Raw genomic sequence first — 20,521 nt, forward strand, 5'->3', positions numbered from 1 at the left:
TGTTGTGTCATCTTTTACATTCCTGTGCATTTGTCATTATTCTGCAGTACAATATGCTCGTTCCAGTACTGTGCTAACTTTAGATTGTGATAATATTGTGATAAATATGCATACACTCCCAGGTTATGCAGAGGTTTAGCTATGAAAAGCTATGTGAAAGCCAGAATTTGCATAAGTCTGATGTAACCCTTTCAGTATGGTGATGTCTTTCCAATTTATTCTTGCTACTTTCAGTTTTACTCAGTTTGGGAAATACTTTTTAAAACGGAGGAGTTATATATTGCCTTTAACTTCTTATTTAGGCGGTGGCAGCCATCATCCACTCACATGTTGTAGTGTGCCTACTTCTACTTTCACCTTTATCATTCTTTTTTCTGTGTCTCCTCCTCCCTTTGTTTTTCTCCCATATTTCCCATCACTTTTTATTAGTCTTCATTCCTTTTTAGGTGCCTTTACATTGAGTGTCAAGCGCAATAGTTTCCTGTAAGCCAGGAAACCATTTACAGTGCTGAGTGGTAACCATATAACCAACTCATATGTGCTCCTCACATGTCAACAAGTGGGTTGGTAGTGGGTTAGTGCCCCTCCTTGTAAAATAGCTAACTCAAAGACAAATGGCTACCTCGAATGGGATTATGGCATCTAGCTATAGATAGATATATAGAACTTCTTATTGCTTGAAGAACAATAATACAGTAATAGGAAAATAAGCCTCTCTCATATACTTGTTGGCATCTCAGTAAAAATTCCATGCAACCTGTAACTAATGTACAGTATATCCTTTTCAGCTCCCATTCCTCATCGTCACACTCTGATATTTTGCGTACAGGTATGCTCTCCAACCTAATGATTTACGGCATTTTTTACTTTCATCGTAGTTTACAGTTGTGATTTAATTCTTCACAATTATCATTCCATTTCAGATGTTTGGATCTTCTCTCATTCATGTAATGGAATTAACAGGTATCCCTTTTGTCATTTTACAGTGCGCTTTACAATGTGCAGTTGAATATGATTGATATTTTTAAAAATCCCTGTTTGCCCTATCAAGCTTACTGTGAAATAATTGTTGAACGATAAGTAGTACGTGGGGGCACTCACCATCCATGCACTCGATGTAGTGCTGCTGTGGGTGTCTGCCCTTTCCTCTCTTCCTTCCTTCCTCTTCTGTCTTTCTTTCCTTCATTCTTTCCTCTTCCTTCTGCCTATGGGTGTTGCTACACTGAGTGACAAGCCAAATGGTTTCCTGTACACCAGGAAACCATTTACTACACTGGGTGGTAACCGTATAACAAAATTATGGTGCCTGGTGGTTTAGTGATTAATTACAGCATTCCAGTCAGATTGAGGCAGTGCAGGTTTATATCTAAGCGGTGGTTGGGGTTAATTGCTCACATAATGCCACTCAGCTATGAGTGAGGCTGGTTGCTCATCTTAAATGCAGGACCAAATTGCCTAGCCGTGAGGCTCTTATGCTCCTCGTAGGGCAACATAGCATTGGATGATAGATAGAGGGATGGATGGATAAGATGGATGATGTCTTGGACCCATTGTTGCTGCACTTAATGCTTCTTAACTTAAATTTGATACTGTGCAGGTTACAGATGGTGAAGTAACTTATAGACAGATTCTTTTAGGGAATATGTATAATGAGAATACTTACAATTGACCCAAGATGTAACAAGGAATGTATGCTGGAGGGCAATGTGAGGAGACAGTTAAGCCCTTGAGTCCAAGTGATGTCCTTATCTGGGTGATGTGTCCTTATCCAGGAGATGGCCTTATTTGGGTGATGTCCAATTCTTAGCTAGTTTTTGCTGCTCCCAGGCAATCTTAAAGGTTTTGTCATATTCAAGAGGTTATTTAGTGTTATATCTAACCCCTCTTGTTCAGAAAGCTTCCTGAGCTGATTAGATTTGTCAGATGACAAAAATGACTAAATAAATAAAAAATTATGACATCTTAGCCTCAGTGAGTTAAGGGCTGCATACGAGTTTAACAAAGTTGTGTGGATTTATTTATTTTTTTAATAACCAACGAGAAGGTACTGGAAAATAAAGTCAAACAGTGAATAATTAGGCAGATGTCAGGGCCAATGAGAAGGTTAGGTTTTGGGAACCCAAGATGTTTTGTTAACGTTCAAAGCTAACACACTGATATACTTAGAGTTTTGAGATATCTTAACCATTCCAGTAGTTGTAGCATTTATAATTTGCATTACTTTAGCTGTTTTTGGTGCACTGTTAAATGACATTAATTTATGTGCAATACTAAATGATGTTGCAGTACCTTTTCTGGATTAAGGTAGTAGTCACTTTGTGCCATGGCATATTTTTTAGTGGGCTGTGCTTTTAGTGGCTGTTTACTTATATGTGCAATATATTTTACTCTGCTTAGCCACCATTTCTGTATACTTGATTGTGATAGTAAATTTGGTGGTTCATTTCTCTAAACATGCACCTTGTGTCTGATAAAAAAGATACAAAGAACAGCAAGATTAAGGGGATATGAGGCTGTGAATATGTAGAAATAATAGATTTAGTGTTTGAGGCAGCTTAAGTTGAAGAGGGAAATATGGCAAGTTTCCATTATTATAGATTGCAATATTTTCAACTCTTACGTTCCGCTAACCCTGTCTGTCCAAGGTCGTCGGTTACCATATACTGTATTATCATGGTTAGTATTTTCAGATGCTTTTCTTCAGCTTATGAGAGACTTTTTGAACTAAAGGCCTTTGGTTCCATCTTCCTTGCATTAAAAAATAAAAGTCCTTTAGTGACCCCTTTGATATGAGAGTCCCTTCTGGAAAAAAAAAAAAAAAAAAAAGTAGAGGAAGCAAGAATTAAACAGAAATTACATGATCAGAGTCAAGGGGTTAATTCCACAATAAATTACAGAATTGCCCATTAACTCCTTCACTATGATTATGTTTCTCATTTTACTTGTGACGTATCTAAAAGAGTTTATTTATTCATCTTCTTAATGAACTGGGATGTGGAGGGAGTTAATTAAGGCCATATCTAACCCCTCTAGTTTGAAAAGTTTCTCTTAGGCTGAATAAAATCATCTGATAGCAACAACAGTAAAATAAAAATGGCATAATCATACTGAAGGGTGAAAGTTGCAGTATTAACTGTAAGGCTGATTTGCCAATTGATGTGGATTTTTTTATTTATTTATTTATTTTTTTAATAGATAATGAATGGAGGAAGGAAAAACAAAGAAAAAAAAAAGTCACTGTGCCTAAAGGCATCCTCCATTCATAAAATATTTATAACAACTGGACCTGAATTTAAGTGGATTAAATGATTGTGGGAAACAACTCCCAGGAAGCGAATTCCAGAGAGTAGTAGTTCTGGGGATAAATGAATTTTGATAAGCAGTGGTCCCGAGTATTTCGGGAGAAAATGTGAAGGGGAGGCTCAATTGAACCCAGTTTGTCAGAGCACTTACAGTAAAAATATTGATAAAATAATGCTAAAGAAGGAACATCTCTATGTACTGATAATGGAGGAAGATCCTGTGTAATGGCAGGATTATTGATTAATCTAATGGCTTTATGTTGAATTTTGTCCAACTGCCTTTAGGTCGTATCCATAATGTATATCAAGGACCATGGGTAAGTAATGGAAAATAAGAGCGAGGGAAAACAGAACTGTGATAAAATAGGTGAGTAAGAGGGAGATAGTTATTGGGTGAGATGGAGGGTGTAAGATGTGGCTGTAGTAATAGTTGTAACCCCAGGCTTAGCTGAACGGGAACCTGCTTGACTGCAGGCGTAAGTTCTTCTCTTCCTACAGTCCTCCAGTCTCATTTGGGGGGGACAGGAAAGGAACTGGGAGATGTTTGCATAAGCAACTAGTTGAGCCCCCTGGTTTTATGAGTGACACCACATGAAGGCATCCCTTGCCAGCACTGTAAGATGTGGCAAGGACTGTATATGAAGGAGGTAAATGAGTGAGCAGTTATAGAAAATATGTACAAGTGAGTGAGAGGAATAAGAAAGAGTGGAAGAAAGTTACAGAAAGTGAAGCATGGAGCAACTGGAAATGATAGTTTGAGAGGCTGATGAATGGGACTAAGCAGAGCAATAGTAAACCTAATTGCTTTTGTTGGTGAGGAGAAAAGGAGTGTGGTGCTTGAAAAGTGGCACTGCCAGAAGTGAAGGGAGTAGAGAAATGCCAGATGTAAGTTAGAAAGGAAGTACAAAAAGATTGGGAAAGGAAGATAGAGGATATGCTAGAGGAAGGATGTAAGAGGATGAAAAGTGATTAATGGATACAGAGGTGAAACCTAGAAAAATGGTAAAAATGAAGAAAGAATAAGCCACCAATGGACCAGTGAGGTTTTGTTAGTAAATGCTTAGGTTAGCAGTAAGTGACACCTTTTTGTGGTTCATTCTTGTTGGAGAGGGATGCCTTCATGAGGTGGCACTGATATAACTGGATGATGGAGCTGTCGGGTTCAACAAATGTCTCTGAGCTCTCCCTGTCCCCACAAAGGAGGATGGTGAACTGCAGGAAAGGGGCAGTTTTAATCTGTAGTCCACTGACTTGGGTACAACTGTTATTGCTACTACTCATTCTTGTTTTAGCCACACAGCTTTATTCAGTTTAGTTGAGGCTATGGTTTTGAAAGGGTTCGTGAAGGTTATATCTAACCCATCCATTTTAAAAAGTCTCCCCTGACCTAAATATAATTATCTGGTGATAGCAAGAATAAAGTGTAGAATACATCACCATGTAGAAGTGCTTAAAAATCCTGAGATGTGGTAAGTGAGAAAACAGTAGCAGTTAAGGTGTACTGAATATTTTTTGTTTAGATCAAGGGTTCTTAACTGGGGGAATCGATACTCTTTAGGGTTATGGGGACCAAAATCTGGGGGTATGAGACTCGTTTTCTGAGTAAGCAAAAAATTATATATATATATATATATCTATATATCTATATATATATATATATATATATATATATATATATATATAAGATGTTTAGATTGAAGTATAAAACTTGTATGCTTTTTTTTTTTTTTTTTTTCTCCAATCATCAGCTCTGAGAAGTAAAGTTATTGTTTTATAATCTGAAGCAGGTTACTCAAAGTTATGATGTAAAATGTAGTGGTTGTTGGAAGCTTGTACAGTATACTGTATTTGCAATTTGCCATTTTAGATCAAAATTATGATTTAGCTTATGATTTAGCTTTTAATTTTGCATTAGGTTCTCTTTGTTTTTAACATCTATATAAAAAACAGTACAGGACAGTATAATGTAAAAATGATATTACATACATGTGCACATAACTTTACTTAATGTAAAAAATATATTGTACTTGGTATCTTACTTTTACCTTACTGTACTTAAAAACATTGTGTTGTTGGAACTTCTCTTTATCAGGCTATATCTCTTACTTATGTTATTAATGATTCTTACCTTAAGTGCTATAAGTAACACATAAGACATTAATAACTTTCCCATATTTGCATCAGTGTTTTGACAAAATATGTGTTTCATATACAGTTTGCTCTTGTTCTGTTGAGAAGTGATTGTAGCAGCATGATGGAAAGTGAAAGGTTGTAGGGAGAGACGAAGCAGGGAAAAAGGAAAGCAGGGTGGTGAAGGAGGAGGACAGGAAATGAGTGGGAGGAAGGATAACAGAAGGAGAGTAGGAAGACAAGGAATGGGAGAGGGCAAGAGGAAGGTGTGTAAGGAAAGGAGAAAGAAGGGAAGAGAGAAGGGAGAGAGTGAAAGGAAAGGGGATAGAGAATGAAATGAAGGAAAGAAGAGGAAGAGAGCCAATACCAGGGAAATGGGCAGGAGTGAGCAAGGGGAGAAGGGAGGGAAAAAAAAGGAAAAAATGACTATTCATAATACAGCAACTTAAAAGATTACTAGTATTATTTTCCTGTTTTTATGAATTATATACAATTTTTTTGTATTGTAAAAACATCAACCTTAAAAATTATAATATGCAACTGGGAAGCATGTGTTTTATTTACATTTTGAAGTACTTAAATATTTAGAACATCACTTTGACCCAATAATATAATATTAGATAACTGAGACAAGTGAATGTGAAGTTTATCTCTAAAGGAAAATGCCAAAAATGTACCACTGGCAACAAAAACCTGTTGTGTCTCCTCATACTCTCTCTCCATGGACTTTGAAAGTTTCCATCTTAAATCCGTGATAAATGGCATTGTTGATGCTGGTTTGTGGCCAAATAAAGTCATCAGTGTTGGTTCCTGATTTTCAGAGGAGGGAGAGAGATGCAGGAGAAACAACAGTACTTCTGCCAAGTACACATGCAGATCATAAGGCGTGTGAGGTGAAGTCATGATTCTGTGGACCTGAATGATGTGTGAATGATTGTCTGGTCCATGTCACTAGGTGTGCTTCTGATAGTTCTCCCAGTTTCATACTTTCTGTCTCCTTATCTTTGGGTCATAATTTAACCCATCCATAGTTTGGAAAAAAAAAAAGGTTTTGATGATTATGTCTGTATTTTGGTTTCTTATATATGAACAGTTGTATGGCAGACATTTTTCTCTGTTTTTGTCAGTTTATGGGAAAGTAAAATCAGGGATGTAAGTTTTCCTAATACTTCACTGTATATACTTATGGAGCCATCTTTGGGTATAGAAAGATGTAAAGTCTCTCTTAGATTAGGAAAACTAGCCAGCAGAGGCCAGTGAGAAGTAGTGTACAAAAAGTGCTGAGGCATTTGCTGCCAAATGTAAGTCAGCAGAGAACATCCTTAGTGCCCAATTTCTCTAAGGGGACTTTGTATGCCGAATAAAATAGTCTAGTAACAGCAAAAATAAAATAACAAACACATAACTGGATTGAAGGGGTCAGTGAGAGAGTAAGGACTGTAGGAAATGATGTGCTGTCACTATGAAAGTTTCCTGATACAGGTACAGTATTTCCTAACCAGCTGCGATAGTGGAGGGTGTTATTTGAAATACTTTGATATGATAGCAGGGATTAGCAGTTCCCCACCCTCTATATTTACATGCTGGCAATGTTCAGAGAGCCTTGGAGTTTTTCTTGCTCTTTGGACCCTATCTCACCCTATCCTTAGGTGGGAAAAGTAGTTTGGATGATGGTGATAGTGATGAGAGTAGAATGAAGCACACAGCACAAAACAGTTAGAATGAAGAATACTCTGATGTTGTAGGAGGAGTACACGGCACTGGCAGGGGATTGTCAGTGAATGTTTGCTTTTGATAACGTCTCATAAAAAAAAAAGATGATGCATGTAATAACCTTGTTAATTAATTCTTTTTGTGTGTATAACCTTTTGAATCTGGCGATGAAATTTCTTAGTTTATTCAACCATGGTAAAACGTCACATTATTGGAGAGGGTAAAGGCAACTGTTGTTAGTTGTCTTCCTTAGGGTGTATCATTCCTAAGGTGAACAAAATCATTTGAAGGTCGCAACACTAGAGCTGGAGGCACTGCATTTGATGGATGGAGATAAAATTTCAAATGTTTGTGGAAGTGTAAAGTTATATACCGGTACTGTATTTGTACTAAGTGTATGGTAGTAGCTCATTCTATCTATCCATCTATAGCCAGATGCCACAATTCTGTAAGGGTGGTTGTTTGTCTTTTAGTTAGTTGTTTTACAGGGAGGGGTGCTAACCCTCCATCAACCCACTTGTTGATGCATAGGGAATACATATGGGTTGGTTATATGGTTACCACCCAGCATTTTAAATGGTTTCCCGACTTACAGGAAACCATTCGACTTGCACTCAATGTAAAGCCACATGAAAAGGAAAGAAGAGTAATAAAAAGTGTCAGGAGAGATGGGAGAAATAGGAAGAGAGGAGGGCAGATACAGAAAAAGAATGATAAAAATGAAGGAAGAAGTTGGCAACACTACATCAAGTGAGTGGATGATGGTCACCACTTCCTACCATTGTACAGTAATAGCTCTGTACTGCAATATTTTGAATTTGAATTTGCTTCATGTGGTGACACCAAGATAACAGGGTGATGGGGCTGCCCTTTAATATGAACATTCCTCAGCTACATCCATATTCTCCAAAAGGAGGATGGTGAGCTATAGGAGGGCAACTTCAACCCACAGTCCACTTGGTTAACATTTTAGATGAACCTGGGCCTACAGCAACTAATGTTCCTACTGTACAAAAATATATCATTCTGAGTCTGTCATGCGTGGAGTTTCAGTTGTGATTAGAACTGTCTTTTAGAGCAGACCTTCTGTTTGCCAGGATCCAGCATGCACGATTTCAGTTTGCACAGTGAGGCAAATATGTCCATATATAGATACAGTATGTAGATACAGTCAGTGCTCACATAGGACGCGATCCTATAGCGTGAAGCTCACATAGCACAGGAGGCAAATTTTATGACCAAATTTAGTCACAATGCAAAAATGATAGACATTACAGGGGTGGAGGAAGCTGCCCATTTTTTTTTAAATACCATACTACACTGCGACGATACACATAATGCAGCCAGAGGCCCCAGATTGTGGTTCAAACAGTCATAACACAGCAGAATATGGTCATAATGCGGTGGGAACACACACAATGCGGCCAGTGATAGTCATAGTATGGGTTGCTTCAGCCTATGACGTATTGCTATCAAATGTCTGCGCAGGGTGTTGTCACGGTTCACGGAGCATTCCTGCCTCAGTTGAGCCTACCCTCTCCCCTTGCTCTGGTTGCACACCAGAATATGGGGAAGGGGATGGGGCAGAAAAGATAGAGTGTTACAAGTTTGCAGGTCACCTAAACAGATGGGCAAATTTGACCAAGGCCATTATGAGGATGGGGACAGACTAGTGCGACACAGGAGTACAAGTCTGAGAGTGAGTGATGAGGGGGTTAGCCAGGGAGACAGTATAGAAGTTGATAGTCTACATACAGCTCAATGAGGGGTAATACACTAGATTCTGCATGAAGGGATACAACCAGAGAGGACCTGAATGCCCCAAGGGCAATACAAAGGGCCATATTTTGGATGACACCTAGCTTCTGCAGCTGAGCAGAGGAGGCTGAGCCATACAAGGAGGACCTATAGGAGAATTGGCTCAGGATGAACACCGAATGGAAATGGAGTACAGTATGTAGTGCCTGCTTGTTAGCTCCCCAACATACTCCAGTTATGTTACTGAGACATTACTGTACTTTTGTGTTTGGGAAAACTTTTTACATCAGTTTTGGGTGACAGACTACCTACATTTTGTGAGAACAATTTTGTACTTGAAGAAATGCACGCTGGCTTTAGGTGACAGTATTCAACTGATGATCATGTTTTTCTTTTGAAGATATTAAAGGGTACAGTACCTGTATTGATATTTATCAGTATAACAGGAGAATGGTGGTTGGTGGGGGCACTTACCATCTGCTCACTTGATGTAGTGCTCCTTTGGGTGTCTGCCTTTTCCTCTCTTCCTTCCTTCCTCTTCTGTCTTTCTTTCCTTCATTCTTTCCTCTTCCCTGTGCCTACGGGTGACTTTACACTCCCTCTTCTGTCTTTCTTTCCATCGTTCTTTCCTCTTCCTTCTGCCTGTGGGTGACTCTACACTAAATGACAATCCAAATGGTTTCCTGTACACCAGGAAACCATTTACTACACTGGGTGGTAACCATATAACCAAATTATGGCACCTGGTGATTAGTGGGTAATTAAGGCATTCCAGTCAGACTGAGCTTGTGTAGGTTCATATTCAAGGGGTGGTTAGGGTTTATTGGTCACAGAATGCCACTCAGGGATGAGTGAGGCTGGTCACTCTCATCTTAAATATCATGACCAACTTACCTAGCCCCGGGCTCCTATGCTTCTCATGGGGTGGCATAGGATTGGATGATGGACGGATGGATAACTAGAGAAAGCGGTTCTGTTGCTTTATTGATTACTGCAAGGCATTTGATACAATCTGATGAGAGGTTTTATAGTATAAACTTATAGTCTGGCATCAGTGGGAAAATTGTAAATGTAATTACAAATATGTACAAGAATGTTAAATGCAAATTTTTTGTTAGTAGGAGGGGAGTAAGACAGTGGAAGAGTCCCTTGTCATTCCTTTTTTCATTGTCTGTAAATGATTTAGAAGTCAGCTTGGCTGAACATGGATATGACTTTATTAATCTGGGGAAATGATATACCTGATAAGTAAATGAAATTACTTGTACTGATGTGTGGTAATGACACAATTGTAATGGCTGACACAGAGGAAGAGCTGCAATAAACAGTAAATGTACTGTCAGGTTATTTTGAGAAGTGGAAGTTACAAATGAATAGTACAAAACTAAAGTCACCATTTTTGGCAGCAGTATAGCAGCCATTAAAAAAAATACAGTTTTCGGTACAGTACATAGGTGATGATTTGGAAGTTATCGATAATTTTAAATACCATGGGATATGAATAAACTACTGTGGTTATTTTAAAAAGGATAAAGAGGTGTTAATGGCACAGGTAAGTCAAACTATATATTTTTTAACCATCACACTCAGATGACTTTGTTTACCAATAGATCTAATATTAGAACTTTGCCAGTACTGACACTAATAATGTTGTGTGGATGTGAAGTTTGGGGCCAAGAAAACTTCACTGTTCTAGAATCACTGCATCCTAAGTTTTGTAAATATATTCTTAATGTAAGTGGCAACACCTGTAATTATATGGTTTATGGTGAGCTTGGGGAATACCCTATTCACATAACTGTCAAGAAAAGAATTGTAGGATACTGGGGCCACATCATAATAGCAAAGGAATGAAGCTTGGTTGACAAAAGTACAGTATAACTGTTCCCTAAATATACATAATAAAAATGGTGGTTTCAAATCATTGTGTACTAAATCTATGAAAAATATATTAGAAGGTTGTGGTTTGTCTGGCACATAGATTAGTCAAGACTGTGAATTCTAACTGGAAGCTAACAATGTGCAGCAAGTTTTAAAGGATCACTTTATACAAACATAGCATAATGAGTTGCCCAGTTTGCCTTATGTGATGTTTACGTCCAGTTCAAAGGAACATTTTTGTGAAAAACATCTGATATGTAGCCTACCACTGATTTGCCCAAAGTTAAATAGGCTATTATGGTACTTGATTTTGATGTAACAATATGAGAATCCCCAAAGCTGTAGAAAGATATCTAAAGTTATTGTAATAAATGATGAATACCATGTACATCCACTAAAAGATAATTTGGCACCCTAGTGGTGTGATGCATTATTGCACATGGATCATTGATTCTGATGTACCAGTGCAACCAAATGAACATGGTTTCACTTCACTGAATCACTTCAAAGCCTATCACACCCAGGGGTGCCATATACAGTAATTTTTTTGTAGGTGTACTTTTGGAATGTACAGATACTGATATTAATTTTCACATAATGTACATCCCAGAATATTATCATATTCACCCAAATAGGTATAAGTGTACTTCAGTTAAGTACTAAAAACACGCATATTATAAGAAAACTGGACCTCTTTCTTAGGAATGTACCGTATTATCTATAACTTGTTGATTTTTTTTTCGTCAAAAGTTGTCATCAGATGTTTTTTTTATTTCCTGTTCTGTTCTTTGTTGTACTAACTGCCTTGAAAATGTTGGAATATGTTAACTGATACTCTGCTTTCCTGTTTTTGCCTATACTAACTGCATTGATAATGCAGTAGTATGTTAATCTGTGCTGAGCAGTGAATAATTTGGATTTTAAATCTGTGTATCTATAGCCAGATGCCATAATCTCGTAAGGGGTGGCTGTTCATCTTTGAATTAGTTGTTTTATGAGAAGAGGCATTAACTCTCGTGCCAACCCACTTGTTGACATGTAGGAATACCAGTACTGAGCACAGTGATTTCTTATGTCCCTTCTTCCTTGTGTCTCAGTCATCTCTCCTTTCCATCCTTCCTGCTCTGTCCATTTTATTCACTATTTATATATTCATTTTCTTCTCTATCTCTTCTTTGTTTCTCCCAGTCTCCACCATATTTGTTTTGTTGCTCACCCTTATCAGCACTGTTTCTATCATTTCTTGCCTTGTTAGACCTGTTTCTATCATTCCATGCCATGCAGTACAGAACTCTTATTCTATTTTAATACTTTCTTGCACTACCTATCCTTTTAGATGAGTAGTATGCATGATGGTATGAAAAACAGCATGGAAGTAGAAACCCACTATTTGTAGAGTAAAAGTCTGTCCTGAACGTTCTGAATGCAACCACCCTCCTCTTCAACACTGCACAGTACAGGGTGTTAGGTAGATGAAAACACAGTAGTACAACAATCCATATTAGGCTATGATGTGATTCAGTGTGATGTATATTTTTGTTATTACTACTTCCAGACAGTTTATTTCAGCTCAGGAGAGTTTTATGCCTGGAGGTATCAGCTGCATCTTTCATTAGCATCTTCAGTAGCAGAGGACTTTCCTGTATGGCATGAAATCTTATGTTCAGTGGCCACAATAAAGGAAAAATATGTTATGGTGGTAAAGGAATGGGGATGGGTTGAGGTGGGAGGGTGGGCAAGAGTTAAGGTAGAAAATGTGATCTTAGGGTGATTCAGGGGTTCAGTTAATTTGGCACTGGCCTGGTGTTTAGGTAACATTCCTGGCATGGGTTTGAGCCCCACTGATTGCCACAGAGTTTGTTGGATGTACAGTCATACACCAAGCCAGTCTACAATAGGCAAATAACCAGACCTACACCATACTATTGTTTACTATCATTGGGTTATGTTTCACCATTTGTCTATCTATCTATCTATTGCCAGACGCCATAGTCCCGTACAGGGTGGCCATTTGACTCTGAGTTATTTGTATTACAGGGAGGGGCACTAACCCTCCACCAACCCACTTGACACGTAGGGAGCACGTATGGTTTGGTTATATGGTTACCACCCAGTGTTGTAAATGGTTTCTTGGCTTACAGGAAACCATTTGGCTTGTCACTCAATGTAAAGCCACCTGTAATGGAAAGAAAAGCAATAAGTAGTGACAGGAAAGATGGGAGAAATAGGAAGAGAGGAGGGCAGGCACAGAAAAAGAATGATAAAGGCTAAGGAAGAAGTAGGCAGCACTACATCAAGTGAGTGGATGATGGTTGCCACTGCTTTGTATTTACCCAACCCTCCCTGCTCACCCATCTATGACTTTACTTTTTACTTTATGTGATCTCCACTGGGTACCTTTTGTATGCATCTACTAGAACTGCACTTTACCTCATGCAGGGACTTCACTATTGGTTATCTTTGTACTGAACCTAGCATGAACATATCTTCACCTAAATTAAAGTTATTGTTCTGTTGTATGAACACAGACTTTGAGATTATATTTTTTTGTAATTTTTAGTTGAATATCATATCACCGGTGTTATATTCAGCGCATATCCATTTTATTTTCCTCTGTCGAGCTTCAGTGATTTACATCTGTATAGTTCACAGTCATTCCCCTATAAATCTTGGGTGGTCACTGGAATGGCCAGGCATATTTTAGGGAGGCCAGTATTACCCCAGCCACCTCACAAGCCACGCCACTAGATCCAACCACAAACAGATAAGTTTAAAATTCATTGTAAACACTGTGACTTGGAGTATACACCCCACATGCTTAAATCATCTCAATTTACCGCTTCTCATCACAGCACCAATACACTCCAGCCCCACCTTTCCTCTCAATTTTTCAGTCACAAACCTAGCCCTCCCAGACCTCACCCTGAAGGATGTACTACACATCCATCATAGTTATTTCTTATCTGTTTACATTGCATTTTACACTCTCTATTCTCTTAAATGTTACTGGGGGAAGCTATGTTGATATTAAAGTGTTAGTAATATTACAAAAGAGAGGAGAAAAGGAAAGAAGGAAAAAAGTTAAAGGTGATAGGGGAGGGGAAAAAGGAGGAAGTGAGAAGAGGGATGGAAAGAATGGAGGAAAGAAGGATGAGGGGTGAGGGGAGAAAAGTAGGGAATGATGGGCAAAATGAGAGAAAGTTAAAATAAGATGTGATGGAAGGGGTGATCTTGAGGGAGGTGGTGGAGGGTTACAAGGATGAGGGAAAGGGAGCAAGTGGGGGCAGGAGGTAGAAGGGGGGACAGAGAATATGGGACGTGATGTGGGGGATTTGGGGCGGGAGAGAGGGGAGGGAAAAGACGGGGAGGGGAAAAGAGGAACAAGACAAAAAGGAAGAAAGTTGGGGGTAGAATGGAGGAGTTCTAGCGTGACATCCACTTTTTTTCTTCTCAGAGATAATTAGTTTCTTCTCGACATACCATTAGGCCTATATGTGGTCAATCATCCATCTATATATATTTATCTACCTACCTGCCTATCTATCTATAGTCAGACGCCTTAATCCCGTATGGGGTGGTGGCCAGAGACAAATTGTCTCCATGTCGTCCCGTCCCCTGCCATTTCGCTGCCCTTCCCCCAACTTACGTCCCCCTCTCTCTCTCTCTCTCTTTTTTTTTTTTTTTTTCCCCCAACCCTCCACCTCATCTTTGGTCTCCCGCTCCCTCTTCCCCCCTCCACCTCATTTTCGTACTGTCCTAGTATTCTCTCACTCTCCACACGCCCTAACCACCTCAATTTATTGCTCCTATATAACCTTCACTGGCTTTACTTTTGCCCTCTCCCCTCACTGCCGCAGCGCTACTGCCCTGTAAGGACACGTATTACTCCTGTTCTTTCCATTAGGATAGTTTAAACTAAATGAAAACTATTTAAATTGATATTGCTTGCTCAACGTCTGACCTACCGACCGCGGGTGTAAAAACTGCCTACATGGTGGAGTTGTAAATGGGCAACGGCAAGTGTAGCTAAAAGATAATAGGTCACCTCACTTCGCGAACGAACGTGAACGAACACTAACTAACATAGTACTGGGCGTACGCGGTTAATCTGGCGAGCATACACGTAATCGATCCTGAACGAGCTTGTATGAATTTTCCAATGAGTGTCAGTACATAATATGTTTCCTTTAAGAGCTCACGAATAAGAATGATTCCAGCATTTGCAAATACCAGAACAAGAACGAATGCTTACGGGAGATACGGTCATAAACGTGAACATTCGTGAAAGCTCGCCCGGCAGTGGTTCAAGATTTTTCTTTAAGTGATACTCCACCCTTACATATATCATTAATATATTCCATAAAGAATTAGCTGAAGGGATGACAACGTTTTTACGAATAAATATTGCAATACATCTTTATTATTAAGCTTTAGTTAATTAAATTATTGACGATTTGATTAAACCCGCAATCTCTATTTTCCTCCTTACGACATCATCGCCATTTTAGGTAAGGCCGCTCCTATTTATTTACTCTTTTCCCCCTGTTTTTGTACATTTAGAACTGGTGTGAGTATATACACCTACTATAGGAGTTCTGGGGAAGATATTAGTGTTATCTTGTTTGTGCATTTTCGCGTAATTTTTGAGAACTGATGATACAGATTCTAGGCTTATACTGGGCAGGTAAGCTTCAGTCCTTATAAGTTTTTTTTTTTTTTTTTTTTGAGCCTGAGACGGACGCCTTCATGTGGTAACACAAATAACCGCGATATGGTTCAGTCTGATTATACAAGCGTCCCACAGTCCCCTCCCTGATCCCCCAGAGGAGGATGGTGGACAGCACAAGGACAACTTTGGCTGGCAGATCACCTTAGCTTCTTGTTATACTAGGATATTCCTAGTCAATTGGGGTTCTTCTAAACAGGGAGGAAACCAGAGCAGGTCTCAATACACCTTAAGAGTACAAGGTAAACACAGAAACTCCAGATGGCAAGGCGAAAGATTTATTGTTTCATTAGACTATGCACAAACACTATGTGATAATTTGCGATATTTTCAGGGGCTGCCGGTGCTACTCATTGTGCTGTTCCTTCAACTGCCGTGTTGGTGGTGCTGGAGATGTTGCTGGAGGGGCTGCCGTGCTGGAGGTGGTGCTGGAGGGGCTGCCTTACTGGAGGTGGTGCTGGTGGGGCTGCCGTGCTGGAGGTGGTGCTGCCGTGCTGGAGGTGGTGCTGGTGGAACTGCCATGCTGGAGCTGGTGGGACTGGTTCAGTGATTTATTACACAGTGGCCTCTGACCTCTGGGGAAATACCTCTGACAGCCCTGAAGAGGTTCCCGTAGGTTATCTGTCCTCATCAACATCTCTGCTACTACTGTTACTACTGCAACAACTACAGCCACTACCACCCTTCTGAATTGTGAGTTAGAAATTTATTGGTTCGTCCACCTTGACTTGGCATAGAGTTTCGTCCTTTGGCAGCCTAATCGCCAAAGCAGAGTAAGACAAGGATAGCAATACTGTGGCTCTGAATCCTTTCCAAATCACTTTTAAGCCAAGTGGAGATGGGCAGAGTATAACAGTTGCTTCCCTACTTATGAAATTTTAAACAGAATTCCTCACCCCATCCTTGGGTGGGAAGAGGAGTTAGGGCTAATGATGATGATAATGCCTAATGATGATAATTATGATCAGTGGCAATGCTAGGCTCCATAACTAGATCATTCCACCATTAGGGTATACAAGGCCAGTTAACTTAATCTGGGTACTCATTTTGCTTGCTAATCAACGACGATGATGACGATGACGACAATGATGATGATGATAGGATAGGATGCTGCAGTGCCAGGAATCAATCCCTGGCACTATCAGGCTGGCAACCACAAAGCTTAATGAAATCTCAAGCTGGTAAGTCTTTAATCTTGTCAACAGCAATAGTTCATAGTGCAGATGTTCGTAAGTGGGAGAGCAACTGTCTTTATTCCAACTAACACCAGATGGTTTTATTCAACTGAGATTAATTCGTGGGGGTCTATGGATAATAATGATCTTTATTTTTAACTTATTAATTTATATTAGTCTGTTGTCAATTGTTCTAATTCTTACACCTTAACTTGGCCCAAGGTTTGTTTTTTCACCAGGTTTTTTCATGTAGCTCAGTGGTAGAATAACACAATGCTACAGGTCTAGAGCCATCCCATTGCACATCTTCATGACTAGCATTATTCTTAAACTATTGCTGCGATGTGTATTTAATACCAGGTTAGAGTAAAGAGTACAGTAAGTAAATTACCCAGGTATATACTGTACCAGTAGCAGATAGTTTTGAAAAATTTCCATTGCACTTCTTCATGATTAACATGTCTCCTTGTTAAGCTATTGCTTCAGCTCAGCATTATTTCAAGTTGATAGATGGATAGACAAGTATGGTACACAGATAGATAAACATTATGCAGATACATATGGATAGTAGATAGATTGCAGTAAGTGTTAGATAGATATACTGCAAGAATTTGTGATAGAAAGGTTCCTCAAGTTATTTTTGATGCCTTTGACTGCTAGTACAGTATTTCTCTCAGTTGAAGAATGTCTGGTGTTAGTTCAGTAAAAGTGGCTTGTCTTTTTTGTGGCTGTGGTGATTTCCTAACATGATTTCTTAGCAAGCCTCGTAAGCCACCTAAAAGACACCTTAGTGAATTATACATGTGATTATTGACTAATTATTATTATGATGTTTGTTTTGTAATTGATGCACAGTGGACAGATTTTTATTATGCATGTGATTATTGACTGATTATTATTATGATGTTTGTTTTGTAATGATGCTTAGTGGACAGATTATTATTATGCATGTAATTATTGACTGATTATTATTATGATGTTTGTTTTGTAATTGATGCACAGTGAACAGATTTGTATTGCCTGTGTTTTGGCCAGTTGTTTCAGTTGAGACGCTTCAGATTAGCGTACCGGATTAGCATACTGTACTCGTGTATATTGTTGCTATGTTTTCCGTTTAAGTCACCTACCCCAATTGACCCTGCAATGTCAGCATTTCTCATTGTGTACAAACCTCGGCCCTGTCAGTTCCCCCGTGTCAGTAATTAACCAGATCATTCCATCAAAGCGTGTGCAGCTGGAAAAGCGATTACGGTATTCATATCATCAGATGTAAATTGGACGTACTTTTAAAAATGTGCTAAAAGGTTGAGTAAGGTTAGTAACAAGTGTGGTGTAAGAATGACTGCAATAATACAGAAGGCAGCAGAGTAATGTGTAAGTTAATACAATTTTTTGCTAGAAGTTAGAATGCTAAGTACTGGTATGCATGTAAAAAATAAGCACCAAATCAGACTGAGGAGATTAAAGTTTTACACTGGCAGTAAATGAATGAAGAGTCTGCACTGTAAAAATAAACTTTAAAAATTTCTTGCTGAATTCGTTGCTATTTATTGTCAGGTATAGTGGCCCCAGGTCCCATTGCTACTAATGGGGTTTTCAGGGATAGGGGAATGAATGGGGGCGTGGGTAGATCACTTTCACAGCACACACAACCCACCATTGTGTGCCATGGTATATACATCAGTTCCAACATTAGTATGTGTGGGAGTTTGGAGTTCTAATTTTTGACAAGAGAAGGAGTCCTCATTGCATATGTTGGAAGGATAAGTGGCACACAGGTGGATGATTATATAAGCAAACATGCATGCAGCCCTTGCTTGCAATAACCACGTTGTGCCCGTACAGTAAGGGGGTGGCATGCTTTCTGAGGGGGTTGCTATCACGGTTCTTTTGTTCCTTTATTTTTTACAACCCATGCAATGCTTCAATGATTGGGCATTTGCCCTTAATGTGGATATTGCAAGCTGGACACTGCACACTTTGTTCACATCTGTGAGATGCTGGACCACACTTTCACAGCCACCCATTCATTTGTCAATTTTTTGTTTCCCCTTTTTGCAAGAGACCTGGGACTAGCTACTGACTGATGTAGTACCTTATGGGGCCACATCCAGCTGGAATTCCTTAATTTCTTACACCACCATGTGTCTGCCTAGTCATATGTTACCACCAAGTGTTGTAACTTATATTTTGGGTAACAAGAAGCCACTTGGCTTGTCACTCAGTGTAGTCATGAGATGCCCACTTTGATAAGTAACCATATCAAAGAACCAGTTTCATTACATCCTGCTGTCAGCTCTGAAAGAAGACATCTTCGCCATATTCGAGTAAAACAACTAAGGTTATAGACAACTGGCCAGCCATACGGTGTGATAGGCTATGAAATGTGTGGCAAGACTCCTGTCCTGAGCATGAGCACAAGTATGTAGACACTTCTCTGTTGGCTGTAGGAATGGAAGGTGTTGCTTGAAATATTTTATTTATTCTTTCATAGTCCACCATTCTCCTTTAGGAGGATTTTAAAGGAACTGAAGGATGTTAGTATAACCTGACAGCTTCAATATCTGATTAAATACCATAAAAAAGGTGTCTGTTGGGAAAGAGTGATAAATGTGAAATAAAAGTTAGTGCTGGCAAAGTATTGTTGGCATACTTTTGCTCATGCCTGTACATCACAAACAGATGCAATAAGTCCTGGTTATATGTCACAGATGCTAAAAAATACAGGGTGGTTCATATAGAGCATGTCTGATTCCATGTGTTTTGTCCTTGCCTTTGGGACCATACCTTATCCCATCATTTGGTGGGAAAAAGAGGTTAGGATATGATGATGATGATGATGATTGCAGTGATGACTTTAATAATAATGAATGATGTTGAGTATTATATTGATTTTGATGATTATGATGATGATGATTGATGTGGTGAATGGCTCAATCAGCAATAGCAGTGCCTACTCTGCATCAGTTTCTGTTTCACATAACCCCTGTTTACTTTTTAGTGATTGCTTGTTTGCATCCGTTGTTTGCATTAATTTTTATCAAGTATTCAGATATCTCCTCTTGCATTTGCTTCCTGTAATTGCTTAAAATCCACTCATTTTAGTAAGCAGAAATTTTTTACCCTCCTCTGACTTTTATCTGTCTAATGCCAGACACCTCAGTCTCACAAGGGGTGGCCACAACAAAGTGCCTCCGTGCCGGTCTGTCTTTTACCATTTGACTATCCTCTCTCCAGCTCACACTCCTCTCTCTCACATGTCTTTGCACTCCATTCATCCATATCAGCCATAGCCTCCTCCTCCTTTCCCCATCCACCTCACTCACATACACTCTTGTAGTCAGTCTGTCATTGTCTGTCTTCACTACATGGCCAGACCATCTCAAAGTATTTCTCCTAATAGTACCACAATGCTTCCTTACATCCTCATTTGTCTTTGTCAGTTTGAAAAAATCCACACACCCTTCATTTCCATTGCTCTCACTCTTGACCTGTGTCCTTCTAGTAGGATCCAAGCTTCACTTCCATGCTCACTTTCCCATTCCTTTTCACAGCTTTCAGTGATCCAGCAACCTTTCTACCTTGCTGTACCCATTCAAGCACTTCCTTCTATCCTTACTCTTCACACTGCTTAAATACTTGGATGCATTCTCATTATCTGTTTCCTCACCTTCCATTCTCACTGTGTATGTTGTGACTTCTTATCCCTCAATACCATAACTTGACTCATATATACATTCTCTTTTCCTGCATACATCTGCAAGCTCATTCACCAAGCGTTGCAGTTCACATTCATCCTCACTTAACAATACAGTATCATTAGCTAGCAGCAGTTT

The sequence above is a fragment of the Coenobita brevimanus genome, chromosome 86 (genome assembly GCF_032717465.1).
Source record: "Coenobita brevimanus isolate Jiangsu-jjx chromosome 86, ASM3271746v2, whole genome shotgun sequence".
Classification (NCBI taxonomy): Eukaryota; Metazoa; Arthropoda; class Malacostraca; order Decapoda; family Coenobitidae; genus Coenobita; species Coenobita brevimanus.